The sequence below is a fragment of the Gavialis gangeticus genome, unplaced genomic scaffold (assembly GCF_001723915.1).
Source record: "Gavialis gangeticus isolate Ggan-Ray unplaced genomic scaffold, GavGan_comp1, whole genome shotgun sequence".
Lineage (NCBI taxonomy): Eukaryota > Metazoa > Chordata > Crocodylia > Gavialidae > Gavialis > Gavialis gangeticus.
The window spans coordinates 67,743,621-67,766,180 of record NW_017729031.1 but is presented as its reverse complement, the minus strand read 5'-3'; positions in this window follow the sequence as shown (position 1 = coordinate 67,766,180).

Here is a 22,560-nt window from a genome sequence, read left to right as displayed (position 1 = left end):
TTCTTCCCCGCAGCCATCACAAAAGGGTAAAACAAATGCTGCCATACCATTACTTTTGTTATCAGAGCGTCGCCAACATAGGTGAGGTCAGCTAGTCTGCAACGCCAAATAAGGCCGGGACACAGAACCCTGAGAGGTGATAGGTGAAAACAGCCAGCTCACCGTTGAGCGCATCACCTGAGTAATATAAGGGAGCGCGCAGCCGCACCCAAGCGAGGTCGTTCATCATCTGCTTTGATTTATCACAAGGAACGCTAGCCTGATCACCTAGCTTCTGCCTCCCTTTTGCGATTAGCAACCACTGAACGCCGCTTCATTGCTGGCCCCGACATGATTAGCAGTCTACTTCTCTGCATCTTGTTTCTCTCCTCAACGCTCACTGTGAGTAAATAAACCTCTACCTTCAGCTACTCTCTGTCTCTGTGACTATCACCTCACCTCCAGTCTCTTTGGGCAACATGAGCTGGACTCGTGTTAACCGTCCCACAGAGAGCTAATCGGCCCTTCTAACCCCACCGTTCTGGTCCCTTGCTCTGCGATTGGACAGCAGCGTGACAAGGCTGATGGGCCTGTAGTTTGCTGGATCTAATTTACTTCCTTTCTTGAAGATTGGCATGACATTGGCCCTCTTCCAATCATCAGGCACTTCACCAGAGTGCCAAGAACTCTCAAAGATCCGTGCCAGTGGCTGAGCTATGAAGCTTGCCAGCTCCCTGAGTAGCCTTAGGTGTAACCCCTCAGGGCCGGCTGACTTGAGGATATCCAGCCTGTTGAGGTGTTCCTTCACAAGGTCAGCTTCGATGGAGAGCAAGGACTCTCCCTCACCTGGGCCTCCCTGACCCATAGTGGGTAGGGCCACCCCATGGGGCTGATGGAAAACTTACGTGAAGTACCCATTTAGCAAGTTAGCTTTTTCCTGGGCGTCAGTTGTCAGTTGCCCCATCTGGTTTAGCAGGGGTCCAATGTTGCCCTTGCTTTTCCTCCGGCTCCCCACATATCTAAAAAAGGACTTTTTATTTTCCTTGATATTTGTTGCTAGCTGGAGTTCCATCACAGCCTTGGCTTTCCTGATTTGCTCTCTGCAAGTCCAGACTAATGCAGAGTATTCTTCCTTGGTGGTGGTTCTAGTCCTCCATCCTTTATAAGTCCTCCTTTTAAGATGCAAGAGGTCTGCCAGTTCCCTGGAGAGCCAAGGGGGCTGCTGTGCCCTCCTGCTGCCTTTCCTCCGAGACAGGATGGACTTTGCTTGTGCATCCATGATTGCTCCCTTGAGGAGCATACATGCGTCCTGAACTCCCCTCACCATTGGGTTGTGGCCTTTTAGGGCCTCTCCACCAAGCCACCTTAGCTTGTCAAAGTCAGCTTTTCTGAAGTCGAGGACTTCTGTAAAACTGACTGACTTGCCAGTTTTACGGCAGATGGTGAAGGTGATCAGTTCATGTTAAAGTAGTAGTTAAAGTAGTTAAAGTATCCTTTTGCCATTTATAAATGTGCGGGGGCTTAATAGAAATGAACATGAGGTGTATTAATTAGGGCAGTTTTCTGGGAACTGCTGTAATTAAAATGCACATTTATAAGCAGCCTGAGTGACTAGTCTCTCAGTGACTTTCCTTGTTGTCTTAAGCAAGCACACATCCTGCTGCACATTCTCTAATGTATGTATTTAAGTTTCTAACAGATGTTGCCTAAGGACATACGAGGAGTCTGCTTGGTACTTCCCACACAATTTGGATTTAAAACTGCAACCTAGACTGTATTAAGTTTATGATTTTTTGTAATTGCTTTTCCCTTATAGTTTATTCCTTAAATAAACAGTCAACAAGAACAGAGTAACACTGGACAAAAGTAATTCAGCTGATGTGCGTTGTGGAATTACAATCCATTTTTATATACTAAAGATATTACTTGGGGAAATCTAAACTACAACCTTTGGTAAAAATCAACACAATTTGCCAAGAAGTCATGAGAACAAAACTGTGAATATCCACAATTTTTACTCTAAGTATTCCTTAACAAACAAAATCCTAAGTGATATACAATAAAGTAGGCTGAAAGATAAATTTAATTGAATTATTCAATCGAAAATCTTTTAGTCTCTGTGGTGTGACTTACTGTAAGCAAAATGCATAACTAAGAATTGAAATTAGAGATGTAAATAGTTGCAGTGTATTAACTGTTTATAATATATGGGGCATTTTTAAGATGAGGAAAGTGTAAGGTGTCTGGCTGTCATTATTAGGACAGATAAAGATTCATGAGTTTTTTCTTTTTCTACTTTATAACAGTCAAAAGATATCAAATACAAAACAGCAGAAACAAACAATGACAGAAAAATGTTTTATATATGTCTTTGTGTACTATGACACTTTGATTTAAATGTATTTGTGGAGAAGGTGATTGATCTATGGTTTTCTTCAAAGTGAAAAAAATTACTAACAACACTAGAAACAAGGAGCCTTAATAAGCAGAACTTCCTAATTTGGGACTTATGCTACTATCGGGAGCACAGGTTTTGTTCAGGAGAACTAGCATCTTGACTTTAGTTTTTAAAGGACATGGCAATCTTGAGGAGAGAGTGTATATGGTTTGGTTTGCAATTGACTACTCTTTTAAAAAGTTAGTTTCTCTTTAAATAGTATCATTTTAAATTTCTTTTAAATTGTTTTGAATTTTGGAGGGTTGGCTTTTGCTTCTCTAGTCATGATTTTTTATGAGTCCTAAGAAAGGGAAACTGAATAGTCTTGAGAGTATATGCAAGTGTTGATTTCAATATATTAGCAAAAATGCAACTGACTAGAATGTAATGGTTGAAAGTGGATGATGTAGCAGCCAAAATAGAATAGAATGAGACTAGAAGTAAGTTTGTCATTGAAAGCTGAAGATGGGATACTTTACCTTTCATTCAGCCTTTCTTTTCCTCTATTTATATGATGTTTTATCTGTCATTTATTTGAATATTATGGTAGTGTTAAAGTGATGTTGTAGCTGTGGTGGTCCAGAAATTGTGTGAGATGCAAGGATTTCATAGGGTGCCTGCATATGAGGTAGCTCATATTGTGATAGCTGATTCCACTTTATTGTGTTAGATGGCTGTTATCAGGTATTTTTTGGTAGTACATTTGGGTCTTCTGCATAGTAGTCAGGTATGTCTCAGGTTATCGTCTCTTAGTTTAGTAGCATAAATAATTATCTCCTGTTTAAGGTAATCCCTTTGGAGTAAGTTAAGTGAAGAAGATGATTTCTCAGTTTTTTCAAAATTTCCCTCGTAGTTTTGTTGCATATATGGAGTTGTGTGTGTTAACTATGGAGCTGCAAATAATGAATACCTGATGTAATTTACAGCCAGTCCCTCAGGTACCACTACATCTGCTGAGGAGAACACTTGTGATGCCCATCTGGCCAGCCTAAAATCTGCCTTTATATACTAAGGACACTCCAATAGAGAAACAAGCCATATATTTGAAAGAGCTGTTCAAATACCCTGCAGTATCCTCCTACAATAGAAAAAAAACCAGCTGCAGCCACACACCCCGGGGGTCACCTACCACCCTACACTAGAACCAATAAGAAGAATCATCAAGCAACTACAAGCTATCCTCAACAAACATCAGACCTTGAGAGAAATATTCTGACCTCCTCTGCTCCTGGCTTTCAAACAGCCTACTAACCTTGCCATACTCATCATCAGAAGCAAACTCTCCACTGCCCAAGAAATACCAAGTGGAACACAGCGTTGCCTTGGCAAGAAATGCTTAACTTGTCAGCATAGGCAATGCATAGGGGCAGGGCGGGGGGTACGTGCCCCCCCTGAGATTGGATGCTGCTGCCTCTGGCTTCTGCAGGCAGTTGCTGCTCATCACCACACTGCCACCCACAAACTGTGTTCCCCCAGCCTTAGGAGGCACCAGTCATCCATGCTTGTCAGCACATCTCCACTGCCACAACTATTACCACCTCCCCCAGCAAAAACCATCCATTTTGCCTTCCTCAAAATGGTGTATACAAGCAGTTATATCACAAGTGCCTCATGGTAACTATATGGGTGACACTAAACAACGACTTCATACCAGAATGAACTCTCACAAAAAACCTATGGAGGACAGATACACATTGGACCAGGGTTGGGCAAAATACAGCTCATGGGCCAGATCCAGCTCACCAACTGATCCTGGCCTGCAGGCGGGTGCCTGCCAATAGATTGTATCTAGCCTGTGACTACCCCTACAGCACTATGCATGGATGAGCCCCTGCCCGTGGCTGCTGATGGCCCCAACTAGCGTGCAAAGCTTCCTGGTGGGGCTGCTCCCAGTGTGGCTGCAGCTGCCCAGGTACTGCTCAGTTCCCTCCACCTTCAGTGACTCCTCCCCATGCCCTGTTACATTATTCCAGGCAGGAGGTTGTATGAGGAAATGATGGTAAACATGAGGACACATGCCAGGCACCATGTGCCCAGCCAGGTGGGGGTGGGGGATGGGAAACTGAAGCTAGGTGGCTCTTTACCCAGTGCATGGGGCTCCAACTCCTGCTGTCAGCTGCCTGTCTTCCACTTGGCCATCTGCAAGTGGCTGCTTATCATGCCAGGTGGGCAGAATGGGTAGAAGGTGGCTAGGAGCTGAAGCTGCAGACACGTGTGCTGGGGCAGGAGCTGCCTGTCATCACAGTGGCCTAGACCTGCCCCGCCACACCCCTACCGTTTCACCACATCAGACTTACAAGCTGCCAGGCTGTGCGCCTCACTGCCTTCATGCTGTGCTGTGGCTGCATGCTCGCATGGGCATTTATTTATTGGCCAAATTGTTGGCCACATCAGACTGATTTTTACGATACAATCAATTTTCTTTATATCAGTGCCAATGCAATATTGGACTGATGTATCAGTGCACTTCTACTTGAGGTAGTATTTGATATTAGCTTGTTGATTCTTAGAATGTATAATATGCAGATGCAGGGTTGTTGATTGTAGCAGTGGTAGTCTAAGGACATAAGCAAGCAAAATTCTTTGGGTAGATATGATCTCTTTTATTAGACCAATTAAATAGTTGGGGAAAAGTTCTTTGCAAGCTTTCGGGCACAAATGCCCTTTTCCAGGCATTGGGAGAGTGCTGTTGTTATGAATTCTCTGAGATAAAAGCTTCTTTTATTCCTTGGAGAACTCATAACAGCAGCATAGTCTTCCAATGCCTGAAGAAGGGTGTTTGGACCTAAAAGCTTTGTAAAGAACTTTCCCCCAACTATTTAGTTTGTCTAATATGTAGGTACCCATTTAAAACTATGGTTCCTTACTTTGTACATTAAAATGCTGAGTAGCGCCTAATAGAACTACCTCATCCATCAGCCAAAGTGAACAGAGAGCAGAAAACAGTTGAGTTTCCACGAGAAATTTATAGGTCAGGTGAGTAGGAATACAGAAGAGTAAGGGATGTCCTAGGCCATCAAGTCCAGTCTCCTGCATTCACAGACAACCTGTTGCCCAATCACCAAAACTGTGCTCAGACCAACATATGTTAATATGTGCTCAGGAGATTCTTGGAAGGGGACTATTTCCCAGCAGAGGAAGGCACCCTCCCTTTTCCAGTCCTTTCCAAATTTATGTAGGTGAAAAAAAGCCTGAGCAGGAGAGGAAGACTTTTTATTCAGAGATATCTGTTTTCTAAATATCAGTAGGAGAATCAGCACAAGCAGATCTGCAGCAGATTCGCAAGGAGAACTGGGGTCCCTGGAATTCTTGGATCAATAGTTTCCATGTTCTCTGCCCTGGATGAACCTGAGGAATTAAATAATAAAAATAGAATAACATTTAACAGTACAAATTGCACGGTCGTATTCTTGGAGTCTAATAACAAGATGTTCTTCTATAAAACGGGAGCTTACCAATTAAGAATATTGGAAGGAGGGAAAGACCTGGATGCATATGTTGATCACAGAGTAATAATGAACCAATTAAACAATGCAGACGTGGGAAAAAAAGCAAATGAAATTGTGGGATGAATCGGGCAAGTTTTTTTTTCTCTCCCAGTAGCATAAGGGCAGTACTGTTGCCTTTGTAAGCCCTAAACTGGTGAGACTTCATCTGGAATGTGGAATACAGTTCTGATCTTTCATGTTTAATTGAAAATGAAACAGATGGAGGGAGAGACCAAAAGGGGACAAAATGCAGCTAGAACTACAGATACATTTTAATTTACTTGGAAAACAGGAAAATACTGTGCCTTTTTGTATTCATTAGCAAGCAAGAGATAGAAAATTCAATGAGACTGTAGTTTTTGAAGTTTGTTTACCTTTTTAATATTTATTTTCTCCAGGTATGATTGTAGATGTGATATGTTTCAATTGATATTTATAATAAAAACAAATAAATATTTATAATGCAAACAAAGAGTTTTCATAGACGTTTTTCATACAGAAAATGTCATGTTCTAACGTCTATTAAACAATAGAAGATAAATGCAACTGCTCACAATTTAATTTGAGGGAAGTCCCTCTTTTGTAGTTTAAGGTCTCCAGGGTTACATGTTTTCTTCTTATAGATGGAAAGAGCGGTTCCTATTACTGCTAAGGGAATTATGATGTATGGGGTTTCTTTTCTTGGATGATGATGATGATATATGGTTGTTTTCAATCTATTTAGGTCTAGATCTGGTGTCCTGTGTCAGTGTTTTCCTATTGATGGGCCTGATGCAGTTGTGATAGCAGCCAGTGGTATTTTTATATACTGTTCAGACCTTCACATAGGTAGGTTCATGCCTCCAAAGGCTAACTTTGATTCTGAGAAGAAATCTGCAAGTGTATGCCTCTCTGTGGAGTTGCAGTTGAAGTCTACATTTGGAAATGTTAGTGTAGAACTGAGGACATAGACCTCTGAGTGGAAACAGAAAGGTCGGTTTAGCCCATAAGCACTGGAGTTCTGTTTTTACCTTCTCCACGGATGCTTTTGGGCTTGAATGGGCAGATCTGAAGTGGCAAAGGAATCCCATGGAGGAGAAACAACCTATTATTAATTGTATCTGCTTTGCCTTTTGGCACCCTTTGCTTCCTGTGCCTTTAATAGTGAGCATGTTCCACAATTTGAGTAACACAGAGAAGTATGTCCTTAAGAAATCTCATAAAAGTACATTTTCTTTCTCTTTTGCAGTATTTTATGCTTGGTTTCCAGACTGCAGGGTATGGGTGGCCCCAAAGGACTAATAAGCTGCACTTCCATGTGGGTTGTTCTTTTTGTTTTGTTTGTTTTTAAAAGTGTTTTTATTTTATTTCTCAGATTCTGCATTGCTGATTCTATAATATATTTAAAATTGAATTAGAAGAGGGGGGTAGCTTTATTTAAAAAAAAATTTAAAAAGGAAATAACTGAAAGTTGAAACATCCCTCTGCTCACCTGCAGTATCTCTCGTAAAGCACAACAAGCTGGTATTTATGTGAAACAGTGATGTTCACTACTGTAGTTGAATCCCATGTGAACCATTTTGGTCATTGCTAGTATAAATTAATTTCCCAGTTCTCATATTTCTTCCAAACAAATGGTTCTGGAATCTAAGTATATCACACATATGCTGTTATATAGCTGCTGTCCAGCAGCAGAACTAATTAATTGTCATGACTGTGGTAAAGAATGCCCTGTGCTCATATTGTTAAATTATCTGATTAGAAAAATATTCCCAGATCTGTACTATTATTTTGAATTGTAATTCAGATCACATAGACATTGAGACAAATAACTTATACATCCTCAAAACAATAATCAACAGGGACACATTTCATTTAAAGCTTTTATTATGTGTATTGAAGCTAAATATAATAGCAAAATGAAATATACTCCAAGTAATAACCTGTTTGTGCTTTCCTAAAGGTAAATTATTGAAATTGAACAAATGCAGCACTTAGATTTCATGAAAAAAACATACCAGGCTTATGATCAAGGGAAAATGCTAATGTTCATTTGTGAAAGTTAATATTTTGTCTTATTTGCCATGATTTTTTAACTATGTATGGCAACGGTATTATGACATTAGGTATTTATACATTAACAATATGTATGAATTAAGTCTGAAATAAAATCCTTGTGGTTTCTGTCTTGTCTGCTTATGAACTAAGTGTGTGCAGACCTGAACATTATGGTTGATGCGAATCCCAGTGTGTTGCTTTTCCTTTTTTTAAATTGACACTTATCTCCTTACTAAATATTCTCTAGCAGCTACCATGAAGAATGGCTTTAAGTGTTCACAACAGATTTCACAAATGAAAGCAAATTCACTGTAAATAACCCCCTAACAATATCAGAAACTATAGTACTCTCACTTTGTATGTGCAGCCATGAGAAGGAGGGGTAGATCAGATTTTACTAGCTCAGACAATCTCTCCCACTTACCCAGTAGTGTGGGATTGATTGATTACTTAAGGCTCCATTAGCTTTGCCTGAAGTAGCAAGTTAATGATACTGAAACTGGAATTGAATTCAATCCAAAAATAGACAAAAAGATACAAAGCAGTGTGATCGAATTTCTGCAAAAGCTTATTCCTCTGAATAAACAGGTGCACCAGGGAGTTTGGAAATGGCCAAATACATGGACTTGGCATTCAATTCAAATTTCCTGACCTGCCAGAAATACCATAACTTAAACTGTAAGAATCAGATGAAGTATATCATGAGTGACAAAGTGCAGCTTTCCAAAGATATGTGGTGTAAGAGAGACATTTTGTTCCTTTGCCAGGGAAGGCTATTTCCCTGTTTTCTTGACGGATTAAGCCCGTTGCCCTGATGTATATGTGCAGACATATGAACATTTGACATTGCTGCATATGATATACAGTGGGTCATATCCATTCCCAGTGTAAATTAAGGTAAATTCAGTGGGATAACGTGGGATTAATTTGATTCAAGAAATGCAAGATAACTGATTTCTACTATGACTAGAGTCTAATACTATCAAACCTTATTGTTTTACCTCTAATTTTGCACATCTACATTCTTCTGACTTCTTATGATCATTTGTTAGTTTTTGCAATTATTTCTCTTCCATTTCATTATCCCCTGCTTTAATATTTATTCATACATGTTGTATTTTTTTGCTCAGCATACTCTTAAGTCCTTTTGGTCCTCTTTGTCTCTTACCCATGTCCCTCAGTTATGTTTTTCTGGGGTTTTTCTCCCCCTTTTTTCCCTTTACTCACTGACCTTTATTTAGCTTTCCTTTTCTTCCCTGCTATCCTGCCTATCATTCTCTCATCCTCTTCACTTTCACTTTACCATTCTTTTGTGTTTCTGATTCTGCATTGATTTCCCTCCACCCCCACTGTTTCAATGAATTGGTTAGGAGATCTTTCAAGAAGACCTTGAACATTTTCATAGAATAAGACAGACCAGATGGACCTAACTAAAACATTAAGCAGAAGTGTTTTTAGTCTTTTTTTTTTTTAAGTGACCTATAGGAGATTTGGGTTCATTGTGTGATATGTATTGTTCCCCCATCCCCTCCCTCCCTACTTAGTAACTCAAAATATATAATCATAATCTCTTTTTACTCAAACATTTCTTGTATTATATTTTCAACTTCAAAGTATTTTATTTTCCTATGATTGACCTTACCTATTTGTTTTGATGTCTGCTAAGGTGAATGGGCAATATTGTTCATTAAGAATTACCATCTAATTATTTTTTCTGCTTCCCTATGTTCAATTGTGTCCTCTCTAGAATGGCACTTTATCCTTCATAATGCTGCTCTAAGCATTTTTAAAGGACAGGGGAGAGTTATAAATAACTATTCATAAACCTTTCAACAGTGAGTCTGATCACACATAATAACGAGTATGGTGGTCTGGCTTTCAGAAAAGAGATTAAATTGTGTAATCAGTAGTAAAAATTGCACAGTCAATAAGTAAAGTCTTTAAAGTTCCATGGGAGGAAATGCTTACCTTATGGTAATGAGGATAGAGTCCTTTCAGAGTAGAGCAGCAGTGATTTGGCATTATCTCCAAGTGACAAGTATCAAGCTAAATCATATGAATATTGCTAACTCCAAAAGCTTAGGACAAAAATAAACTATATAATTCACTGTTGCCTGATCAAAAAATAAGAACAGATACAATGTTAATCTAGAGGTTATAAGATATAGCTAACAGTTTGAATGCACCTATTTGATTCTATTTTTTTCTGTTTTTTCTCTGCTTGTGATAAAAGAGTTGAAATAATAAAACAGGCCAAAAGTCTTCAAGAAATATGATCAGTACCTCTCTTTCTCTACTGCTTTCTCCCAAGACCATCTTAGTACATAATTTCTGTTGGTACTACTACCAGCTTCAAATATCCATATTCTTAGCTTCATCTAAGAACTTTATCCAGCCCCCGTTAACATCAGTGAGAAACTTTTGATTGGGTCTAATCAGGGCTGGATCTGGCTTTAAGTGGGGATTGAGGCAACAAATTATTGAGCACCTTTTACCTGGAAGAACCACACTTTATGCAGTGTGTGATTAAAACAGTTAGATTCAGCTCAGTAAAAAGGGTGGCTGACTAGTTCATCATGAATTCAGATTAGGTGAAGATACAGGGCAGAGGAGGGGCATACAGAAGCGTGGGAAGAGAACTTGTTTGGGTAAACAGAAGCAAGTAAAACATCTAGCTGATTTGGAAGGAAGAAGATGGAAGGATGGGAGATAAGGTCAAGGCTGACATCCTTGGCTCCGATCATTCAGAACTGAGAATATATCTTGCTGTTAGTTTGGGTTACTTGGTCAATAGTTTGTAATCCAGTATTTTATCTGCATAAGAGGATAAGTAAATCCCCAATCTGTTACCAGCCTTGTCAGTGTTACACTGTTGACATGGGGAAGTGGAAAACAATAATATCTGAATCTAAATGTTTTGCCTCTGTTGTGCATGCAAATATCACACTTACAAACATGATAGAGTGACAGCAAGTGCACCCCAAACTTTCTCATCCATCCAACTCTCAATGTACCTTTCCAAAACCAACCATTCTAGGTCTGACAATCATATACATATGTAATTGTATATGCAGGTTTTGTGATGTAGATAAATTGTCCTTAAAATTAAGTTAATAAAATCAAGCTCTCTATCTTTGGGATTTGATCTATGCAATTATAAATGACTACTTGTATGTCCCTTAATATGCCTAACTTCTAAACTGTGCAATAACCATATAAAGCCAACACATGATTGCACATTTAGATTTTCTATAGACAATCTCTTAAACATTTACATAGTCAAACATAATGCAGCTGCTTTGGTTTAACAAATGAAATGTTACAGGGAAAATAGTAAAGATGGCTAGATAACACAGGGCACATCTACATATGCAATGCGACAAACTCTCGAGCCATTTGAGCCAGAGTACACTGCTCCTGGGTGCAGTGCCTGCATGTGCATCTGGAACAGCAGTGATTTGAACTGGGGCAGAGCAGCCCTGGGCTGGCAGAGGACATGGGGGGTCAGTCCTGGGCTCTGAGTGGTGATGTTGGGCTGGCAGGAGTCAGGGGTCTGGCCCTTGGCTGGCTGAGCTTACACATGCCTGGCAGTCACAATCTACAGAAGCATTTAATCACACTTAATGACTCCACCATAAGCTAGCACTGTCCCTGTACTATCTCAAGGTGAAGTTAATTAGTTAACTGCACCCTAATACCAGCACGCATGTAGACTGTGACACTTTACTGTGGAGCTAATTGGTCTATTCCACAGTATAGTGCACATGTAGATGCACCCACATGACATCTTTCTACATGCTGGGGGTAGGGGAGGGGAGGTGCTTTAATTAGACTGGCTCTTGGGAGATACTCTCATTCAAGTGCCTGCAGCATCACATGTATTCAGCATCCTGCACTTCAAAATAGTGGTGGGGGACTTTAACTAAAGCTTGTTTGACAAGCTTTAGGTAAAGTGCTCCCACCACCATTTTGAAGCATGGGATATTGAATACGTGAGATGTTGTGGGCAAGCTGCTCCAATTAAAGTGCTCCCCGCCCCTGGGAGCCCGTGTAAGGATACCTTTTAATTTTTGTTGTTTAGTAATCATCTTTAGGGGAGACATGATATTGAATCTTCAACCTGGAAACTTGTTCTGTGTTTCTGTGAGCCTTGAAAGATATCATATATGTATGTAGTAGTGTTTTGAGGCATGTGGATTGTCTTCTCAGGTGGTATTTTTTTGCTGTCGCTGTTGATACACAGGTTGCTGGGATCTGTGTGTTCTGAAAGACTGACACTAGCAAGCTGTCTTCCAGATTTCAAAGCTGATGCAGAGAAAACAACTCAGATCTGTGTTCCAATGCAAAAGCTCAGAAAGGTTTATTATCCCCGAATAGTGCACCAGTTGGTCTGATTAACAGTCAGGCCAACTTAGTGAAGTTTGTTCTTGACAGGTAGAAACATTATTCATACTCCCCTAGGTCTCTAAGTGGGACAGGTCTCCCAACCCCTGTATTTATTCCAGTGTGCTCCCAGTCTCGAGCCAATTCTTATCTCTCTCTGCTGAGATGTTCATTTCTGCTTGTTTTGTTTGCTAAGTTTACACACCTGCACTTCAGTTCTTGTTATCTCCTGTCTCATTAGTAACTTTTGCATTTGTCCTGGAGTTTTTCAGCTGCTGTCTTTTGTACTCCCTTCAGTGTCTCTTTGCTCATTAGTGTGTGTTTTGTTTGTTTAGTTTTCTTTCTTATTGGGTCATCCAGTGGTCATGAGGCCCCTTTCCTCCATAGTTCTTTTCCCCACCATAATTTACAATAGCTTAGCATAACTATATGGCCTAGCACAACCAGAACTTCTACATGTGGTTATACAGTGTTATTCTGAAAGACCTCTTGATATTTTTTTTCCTGGCAGACACTGATAACAGCCTGGCACATTTGGGCTCAGAGAGTCTTCATTGTGATTGGTGGAACATGCGCACTGCTGGAAGGGGCTTGCCCTGCCCCTACCCAGGGTGAGGCGAAGAGCCCTGCACCTTTTTGAAGCCTGCACTTTGCTTCAATCCAATTGGTCCATTTGCAATCTGGGGGCAGAGACTTAGAAAGGTATAAAAGAAGCAGCATGCCCAGCATGCACTGGGAGGACAGAGGAGAGAGCAGGGCAGAAGAAGAGCTGCCCAGTGGATGGAGCCAGCACCCAGAAGAGTCCCAAAGACTCCCCACACCAGTCTCATGCTCCAGCCCCAGCCAGTGTGCAGCACAGTGCATGGGACCCAGACCCTGGGAGCTGTTCGAGGTGGCTTGGGTCCCAAGCCCGGGCTTGAGGCCAGGCTTCCGGTGCATGGCATGGACTGGGACCCTGGGAGCTGTACTTGGCAGCTCAGGTCCCCATCCCTCTGGCAAGCAGCCAGGCTTTTTTTTCAGTGCACAGCAGGTCTGAAGCCCTGGGAGCCTCTTGAGACACCTCAGGCCTCCAGCCCCTGGTAAGTGACCAGGGTTTGGTGCAGGCTTTGGTGCACGGCAGGTCCCCAACAAGCCAAGACCCTTGGAGCTGCTTGAGGCGGCTCAGGTCTGCAGCTGCTGGCATGGGACCAGTGGCTTGGAGCAGACAACACTGCATGGAGGGTCTGGTAGCAGACCAAGCCCCAGTGCTGCACAAGGCGGCCTGCGCCTCCAGCCCCTAACAGAAGGTTGAGCCCTGGGGTGCACGCGATGGTGCCCAGGGCCTCCACTGGGTGGTGGCCCAGAGGGAGCCAGTGGCCTTAAAGGCACCATGTGGGAGGAAGCATCTTGGCCAAGGGAATGAGGACCACCCACCCAGGCCCTGGAGTCATCAGTTACCTGGGGAAAAGGGTCTTTTCCACATGGGAGGGAACACCCCAGCCAGGCCCTCCTGGGTGGGCTATTTTGAGTGGCATCCCTGCCAGGGTCCAAGGGCAAGAGCACTGGGGGGAATCCTTCCCTCCTACTGGTTGGTGGAGCACAGCCAGTGCCCTAGGATCAGCTTGAGGCCCTGGGGGTTTAAAGAGTTAAGCTTTAGTCTAAGGCTGATGTGTCTTATATTTTGTAATATTGCACCTTATATTTTGTGTACTTCAATATTTGTGAATTGGTAGCTTTATAGAATCTATAACCCTGCCTGGGGGATCCACTGGGACCCCTTGCTACTATTTACCTGTGTTTACCTGTCACTTACCTGAAACCCTGGTGGTGGTAACCCATTATAGAGAATAAGGTTTATACTAATTGTTAAGTTCCTTACTTAACAAAGAATACTGAGACTTACTTTTCTCCAGGCCGGAAACAACAGGCTGTTTTATTCAGGAACAAACAACACCTAACTGGGAAAAATCGAAGTAACTCTGGAACAGCAGGGGGTGGGATTCTAGCTCTGGCAATAATAAGGACTAACAATTTAACCCTATAATTGCCCAATTACTACAATTATATATCTGTACATATGTTTATTTCTGTTTATCTTTTACCCACTTATGTAAATAATAATACCTTTGTATATAGTTAAGTTCCAGATTGTCCTGGCCTGGCTCCTTTGGGACAGAGGGAAACTGTGAGTAGACTGCAGTTTCATCCATAGCACACCTGTCAGCTAATGATCCCCTTCAATTGGAGAAGGGAGTACATACCTGTGTATACCTGGGCTACATTTCCCCCCCACTCCCCCCAGAAGTATACAGGCACAAACAGCTGCCTTTGTCAGACTTGGGGAAGCTTCCTCCAGGGGCTGCCCCTTGGGATGACATTGTATTTTGCCTTCAAGCCTGACTTGTGATGTATAAATCAGGTTGAGGTCTCATGCCCAATTGTTTCTAAAGGAGCTGAAATGCCAGGTACTCAGTGGGGCAGGCTCAGAGCTGTATCCAGGCGGTTCTAAAGGAGCTAAAACTCTTATACTCAAGGTCTAGAAGATCTGGGTTGTATCAGCAACTGGCAGCAGATCAGCACCCCTTGGTGGCAGTGCAGATCGGCATTTGTGAGCACAACAGTGACTTCCAGCAGTAGTGAGGGGCAGCAACAGCAGTGATGGACCCGCACCCCCTCGTGGCAGTATGCAACAGTAGAGCAGCACTCCTAGTAGTGGTATGGAGCAGCAACACCAGAGCAGCATCCCTCAGTGGCAGTGATGAGTGGCGATGATAACAGAGTAGTGTTCCTCAGTAGCTGTGAGGCAAGGGGAAACTTGGGCAAGCAACTACACTAGCTACCTCGTTACTTCACCCTGTAACTAGGTAGCTGGACTAAGAGCTCTGAACTCATTGAGTGTGATAAACTGCTAATAGCTGGTTGAGGTGGGTTACTGACCCAAGATTGTTTTTTTTTGTTCCATTTGCCATCCTCCTTCAATGAACCTTGTTATAGTTGAATATTGTTTGTGAGTGGGGAAATCTTTTCACATTGGAACACCCAGGAAGCTTTTATTTTCCCAGGTTTCTAGGTGGGGACTTGAGCCAGGAAAAAAAAAATGTTTAAAACCTCTAAATTGAATTTGGCTCTTGTTACTGTCATCCTAGGCCTGGCAAAACAGAGTTGTTTTCTTAGCTTTATTATTTCCTCTTCAAAAATTATATTTGCTGTAGGAACATATGCAAACGATTAACTTCAAAATGAAGTTGGGACTTGGTTATCAATCATATGGATTTGAATCTCTTCCAGAAAAGCAGATCTACTGCTTTTTTACCATGTCCTTCATTTTATACTCACAAGCCATTTCTTTATATATCAGTACTCAGGTCTCCTGAATAATCTAGTAAATTTAATAAAAAACAGTTGGTTCTCAGATGCTCTCAACAGCTAAACTGTGCTGTTGTTTCTGTTGGTAACTTGTATAAATTGCTTGCTTCTCTGACTTTTTATGGACAATAGCAGTGCTTCTTGACAAGAAGCTATAGCTGGAGAGTACTGTCTCTCCATTTGGTATTTTCCAACTCCAGTGCAGTATTTTAAATGATTTATTCATGTATAGCAGTAGTATATGCTGTAGCCAGTTCACTAGCTATTACCTTGCACCACATTTTCTTGATGGACAAAGTGGAAAAAATGATGGCTGCCTAAGGGTTAATATTTGCTGCTCCAATGGAGGGTTTAAGGGTGATGTAACTCCATATGTGCACTATAAAGATGAACAGAACTGCATGTGCTTTTTCCTAGAGACTCAGCATTATATTATACCTACCTTTTTGCAATTTATGGAGTTATTTCTCTCTGCACATAAAACCCCCCACCTACCTTCAGTTCTGTGGAGAGGTGTGCAAAATAAAATGGAGCCTGAGCCAAACTGAAAAAAAGGTACTAGATTTTTAGGGAAAAAGTGTATTCATGAACATTTTCTAAAACCGATAGCTACATCAGCCTAGAGGCTGTACTAACTTATCTGCCAACCATTTACTCATAGAACTGCTGGAGCGTGTACAATACATTGCTATTCATCATGTCTGTATAATTGCTGCAGCAGTGTAGCATTCAACCAATGCAGAGTCATTGTTTTTAATATTGTATATTGGGTTATTTTATCCTCAGTAAAGAGAATACAAGTTTTGTTCAGGACATACCAAGATTTAATAAAACAATTATGTATCTCTTCCAGGCATTCTGCCAACAAAACAGCCAATAAGACTTGAGTTGGACCCCTGCTGGTAGTAAAGGAAGCCTCTTATTAAGGCATATTTGTAATCTTATTATGGGCAATACCATCTAGGAGCCCAACCCAACAGACTTTAAATAGACAATGCTTGTATTCATTTTAATGGCAGGTTTGTAAAAGGACTGCAGATTTGACATGATTATAGTCCTGAAGTGTTTGCCAGGTGCCTATTTTGATGGACAACAAATTTGATTCTGTCTTGCCAAGTGGAGATGAAAGAGGGACTTTCATCAAGTAAAAAAAAAATCCTTCTATGATTTAAGAATTTAGAAATACATGTTTATAAAATATTGACTGCTTACTGTTGTAATAGTTACTTTCATGGTACTGTTTAAAAAGTGCAATGCAAAAGGTTGCAGCCAAGAGAAAGGTGATGATATAAAGTGTTTTCTTTTGACCTTCATCTTCTGAGAATTTGATATCATTTCATTCACTATCTCACATGATGAAGAGTCTTAAGAGCATGACAGCTACTCCTGGGATAACTGTGCATCAGTTGCATATGCTATTCCATATGCTATGGTGGCCTTTATAACAGGTAGCAGATTATTAAGGTGGAAATGTAAAATGAGACCAGGAACACAGTCAGAGAAACAAAACACTCCTGCTGCTTTACTATGTGCTGGAGAGGGAAGCAGGGCTGTGCTCAAAACCACAGTAGGATCATGAGGCATGAAAACAGGCTAAGGGCCTAACCCAAAAGCTATTAACATAAGTAGCACTAGAAAAGGACAAAAGGAAGAGTGTCTTCTCTAAATGGAAATCTTTGCTTCACTGCACAATATTTGAACAGTTCTTAGAGGCTTTCAGACTTTCCTAAACAGCATGTTTCTCTTAACCTTCTAAGTTTGTAGGCAAGCTAAAGTCAAAGAACTAAAGCTGTGAAACAAGGTCAGTGTCTTCAGTGTGGTCAGTGATATCCTTCTGTGAGACAGCTAGCCAACGGGTACACAACTATGAGTCCTGCCTGGATTTGGGGCTTCAGGATAAAGGGAGATTCATGCCTCATTACAACTGCATCCCCTATCAGTATTATATGTTCATAGGTATGGTGTATCAGGAAGGTGGATGGTGGGGAGCTGATTCAAGTTTTGTCATTGATTTTAATGGGGACACCTGAAATATCTGGTCCTAACTTGCATTTTTTTTTAAAAATGTGTTACTGGTAGTTTGAATATTGCAACATTTTAGCTTAGGCAGGCACACAAGAAGTGTTAGTAAGAATATAATTGGCCCTAGTGATAGGGAAGAGGTGCATCTTATGAAAAAAATTATGGCTGGAGAAAGGAATAGTGACACCAGGCTGGGATGATAATGGTCAATTAGTAATTGGAAGACTGAATTCTTTTTATGCAATTCTATTGTCACACTATGAAACATATGTGCTGGTTTTTGTTCGTAAATTTTGTTGTTACTAAATGCATTTGCTAAAGAAAAATACATAGTAGTTGCAAGGTCATAAATTAGTTCAGACTTCTACTATCCAATAACAAGAACAGGGATTATGGCATTTAAGTCAGAGGTTTGATCAGTAGCAAGCCTTGCTGTCTCTATCATTGTCAAGCTATTTCAAGTGAACTGCTACATGAATAATTAGTCAAAATACTACAAGTGCAGGACCATAGGACAATGAGTTCTGACATCACAATTAGTGAAGAACATTTCTCTTCCTTGTCAAGGCAGGCCGGATGTATGATCACCCTATCATTTCCAAGGCCCCTACATTCCTTGCTTCTGCCCAGTGGAAGTGGTGTCTTCTCACCTGCCTGCCTGGTGCACCATGCTTCTCTGCCTCCCTGCTGGACTCCAGCCTGGGATCAGCCAACTGGGTGGGACCAGCCAATGGAATCCAGGACTGTCTCAGCCAAACTAGGATGTTGGTCACCCTGTCTGTAAGGCACATTCAATTAAGAAATACTAAGGACTTTCCATCATTTAAATTTTATGTCCGGGTTAAGTTTGTTTGTGATGGTTAGGAAAGGGATGTTTCTTGATCAGAGTGTTGGACTATATAACCTCTGAAAACCCTTCAGGCCTTCTCCCCTCTCCACCACCACCAACCCATCTGTGTTTTGACTTGATACCACACATTTGATATATAATATTTTTATACTTGTCTTAGGGGAAGGAAAAAAACAAACCAAAATCATCATGATAAAGGTTGTAGGTCACAAAGTTTGAGAAGTGGGTAAAATGGACAAGTCATTGACAGAGCGATCTGGCCAAGTATAAATTCATATATCTAAGAACAATGACTGAAGGCAATACTTTTAGGATGAGTGACTATCCTGAGAAGCATGATTTTGAAAAATACTGGGGAGGGAGTGACTCTGATGTTTTATATATGCCTGTGTGGCACTGGAACAATCAGAAAAAGCTATTGCTTACTATGGTGTGAAAACTGTAACTTTAAAATCCCACAAGATCTTGTAAACACCATTTTATCCCATTGAATAAATTAAAATTAGCTCATTTCCCATGGCCTTTGGGAAATCTTATGTGGGCCTTTGTGATCCCTTGATGATACATGATTATATTGTCAGCATCGTTATAATTGTACAGTTAAAGAGTTATTAGTTTTGTTAAAAAACAGACTTGACTATTCAGAGTCCATATTGACTAAACAAAGAGAAAATAAGCCACAACCACAGGGCATTTAATGCTAGCCCAAGTAATAGTCACTTGAAAAGTTTAATTGTATTTAGGGTACGAGTGCATAAACTGGTAAGAATCTGCAAACATTGTTTTATATTTCCCTGCATCCCTGAAAAATCAGGATGAAAAATGACACTGAAAGTATTAGATTCATTTCTAATATAAACATCCTTAAATCCATTGCATCTGTATATGCTTTTGATAGCCATAAATGTGACCATTTCTAGAGCAACATTATTTACGTATATTGGTTAAATAACATGATAAAAAATGAAAAGAACTTGTAAAATACAACTAATTTTAATTAAATTAATGCAAGTTTGAAGTACTGAAGAACTGATGTTAATATTATAGATGAATTAGTAACAGCAGCAGTCAGTGATGCACTAATTAATTAACCATTCAGAAATGATGTGATAAAACTCCATGGGCACCAATACACATGCCTAATGCTTGCTCTAATGCATTCTAATTAGAACGCATCAGAGCAGACTTGATTAATAGAGTCTGCTGGAGTGTTCTAATTAGCACACTCCAATAGCCTTGGCATCACATATATTCAGTGTCCGTGCACTTCAAAATGGGAGCAGGGGTGCTTTAATTGAAGCTTGTCAAACGAGCTTTAGTTATAATGCCCCTGCTGCTATTTTGAAGTGGGAGACATTGAATACATGAGATGCTGTGGGTGTTTTAATTAGAGCAGCTCCCCATAGCACATGTAAAGAAGTCCCACTGGCACATCAAAGATACAGAGACTGAGGAAGAAGGAAAATTGAATGCTATCCTTTTACTCTTTGAAATTGAATTAACTTTGAAAGTGTTCACTTTGGTAAACTTCTATTAAACCACTAACGCTGTTTTTAATGCTGTTGTTTGTCATATGGCTTGTTGTTGAATAAATTCCTATTTCATTAGAAATTTAACTACCTCCATTTTTCATTAGATATGAAACTTGAATATCATGCAGACTGCAGAAAAAAGTATTAGAGACATAAAGGGAGGCATAAATAGTTTGTTTCATTTCCCCTTAAAGGTATATACATGTGGTTAAGAAAATCTTTGACTATGTAATAGCAGATAATAGAATTTCTGGGTATTCCTGTACTGGGAGACACACAGAACACTTAGCAGGGTTCTCTTTATTTTACATACATGTAATTAGAAAGATGAAATCTATTGAATGCCTAATTGTCTTTTTGTGCTTTTGGTGTCACAAACTACCCCAGTTATTGCCAGGTTTTAGGCCTGGTGGTGAGATGGAGTCAATGTCTATGTCATATGTGTTCTGGCAATCACGTCAAAAGAATATTTTAGCCTTCAATAGCATGACAATTCCTCTTGGATAAAGCTAAGACAGTGAACTTACATTATCTAAATCTAAGCAAATATTTGACACTGTGCCTCATGCAAAATTGCTGTACAGATTTGGGAGGATAGGGACCAATGTCATAACTGTGTTGGAGAAGGAGTTGGCTCAAAGGAAGACTAGAGGGGGTTGTTTTGAAAGGTGAGTTATCTGACTTGTGGTATTCTTCAGGAATCAATCTTAGGACCTGTCTTATTTCACACTTTTTATCAGTGACCTTGATACTGAAACTAGAAGTAATTGCATGAAACTTATGGATGACACTGTAAATTTACACCAGTGCAGAGCTGAGACTCATTGCTAATATGAGATTACTATTCAGGAAGATTTAGACAATCTTATGGAATGATGCATTGGAAATGCAATGAGATTGAACAGTATGAAGTACAAAGTCATGCACTTGGGGACCAATAACAAGGACTTAATCTATCAAATGGAGCACATAGACTGAAGCCATCTGAAGTGAGAGGTACCTAGTTGCCTTGACAGATTGTAGGATGACAATGAGCCACGGGTGTGTGTAGTGTGCCTTTTAGTCGAGTGTTAGGTTGTGAAGTGGTGATTTTAGAGATTCCTCCAGTTGAATATTCTGAAATAGGCCACAGTTGATGTAGGGCACTGAATGTGGTGACCCAGGAGGACTCTGTTCCTATGTTATGTGGGATGGATATGATGCATGGTTAATTTTTTCTAAAGTTTAGTAATGCTGGACAAGATAGTTTGAATAAATGAAAGGCTACTTAGCAAAGTTGTTATATCTCCCTTCCTGTAAATTTTCAAGAGCAAGTTAGACAGGATTTGACTGGGATGGTTTAGCCATAGATGATCTTGCCTTGAGCAGAGGCCTGTATTACATGACCCTATGAGGCTGCTTTTCAGACCTACTTTCCTAAAATTGTGTGATCCTATGAACTCAGATTTGGAAGTTGATGCAAATCCTCTTCACTGAGCACTAAAAAGTTTTGATCTAACTTTTGTGTTATTTACTTACTCTTGTCCATCTCTGTGCCTCTCTGACTCCTCGCTCCAGCAGAGAATGGAAATAGCTATACTGAAAAATGGTAAAATAATCTTTTCTTGTAGTATTTTCAAAAGAATTAGAACTAGGTTTTTACCACCAATCAAGACCTGTTTGAGGCTGTACAATTTGATATGTAGACTGATGAGATAAATTTGGCCAAGCTTTGCTTAACCCTCTTGCCTTCTAAAAACAGAGATTTGCCTGTTACTGAAATCAGAACAGCAGTTGTTCATTTTGCAAAATTTAGAGAAATAATGGGAAAAGATATTGGAGGGGCAGGCAATGTGCATGCCATCGGAAAAATGTCAGACATTTTTGAATAGCTAATTACCAATGATGGGTGAAATTCACCCTAGTTCAGTCTGCACAAAACTTAAATGTCACTTACATCCTCTAAATGGGTACATCAGCTTTGTGCTTACCATTTCGAGGAAAAGTGAATAACACCCTCTCTATGAACACCTGTTTGTACTGCAGCCCTTGTAGGAAAATGGCATTTACATTTCTTGTCCTGGAAAGCTTTGAGCTGCCCTTTAACACCTTGAATCTGGACCCTCAGGATGCTGATTCAAGGTGACATGCATTATTCATTTTACTAGCTACATAGATTTGGCAGATGTTATGAATAAGAGCAGCACAGCTCAGTGAGAGATATTTGATCACCCCTTGTTACACTGTAATGCATCTTGTGTAGTAAATGTACTTTCCTTATGTTCTTTGGTACTTGCACAAATCAGGATCATCTGGTAACGAGTGCTGGTAAAATAAATTTTAATGACTTTTCCTTTGAGGTTTTATATATGACCTTAACGTGTCCCACAAGATTAGAGGTGTGTGGATCTGCTTCTTCTCTCCCCCAAAGAAATATGATGCAATACATTTTACACACACACACACACACACACACACACACACACACACACACACACACACACACAC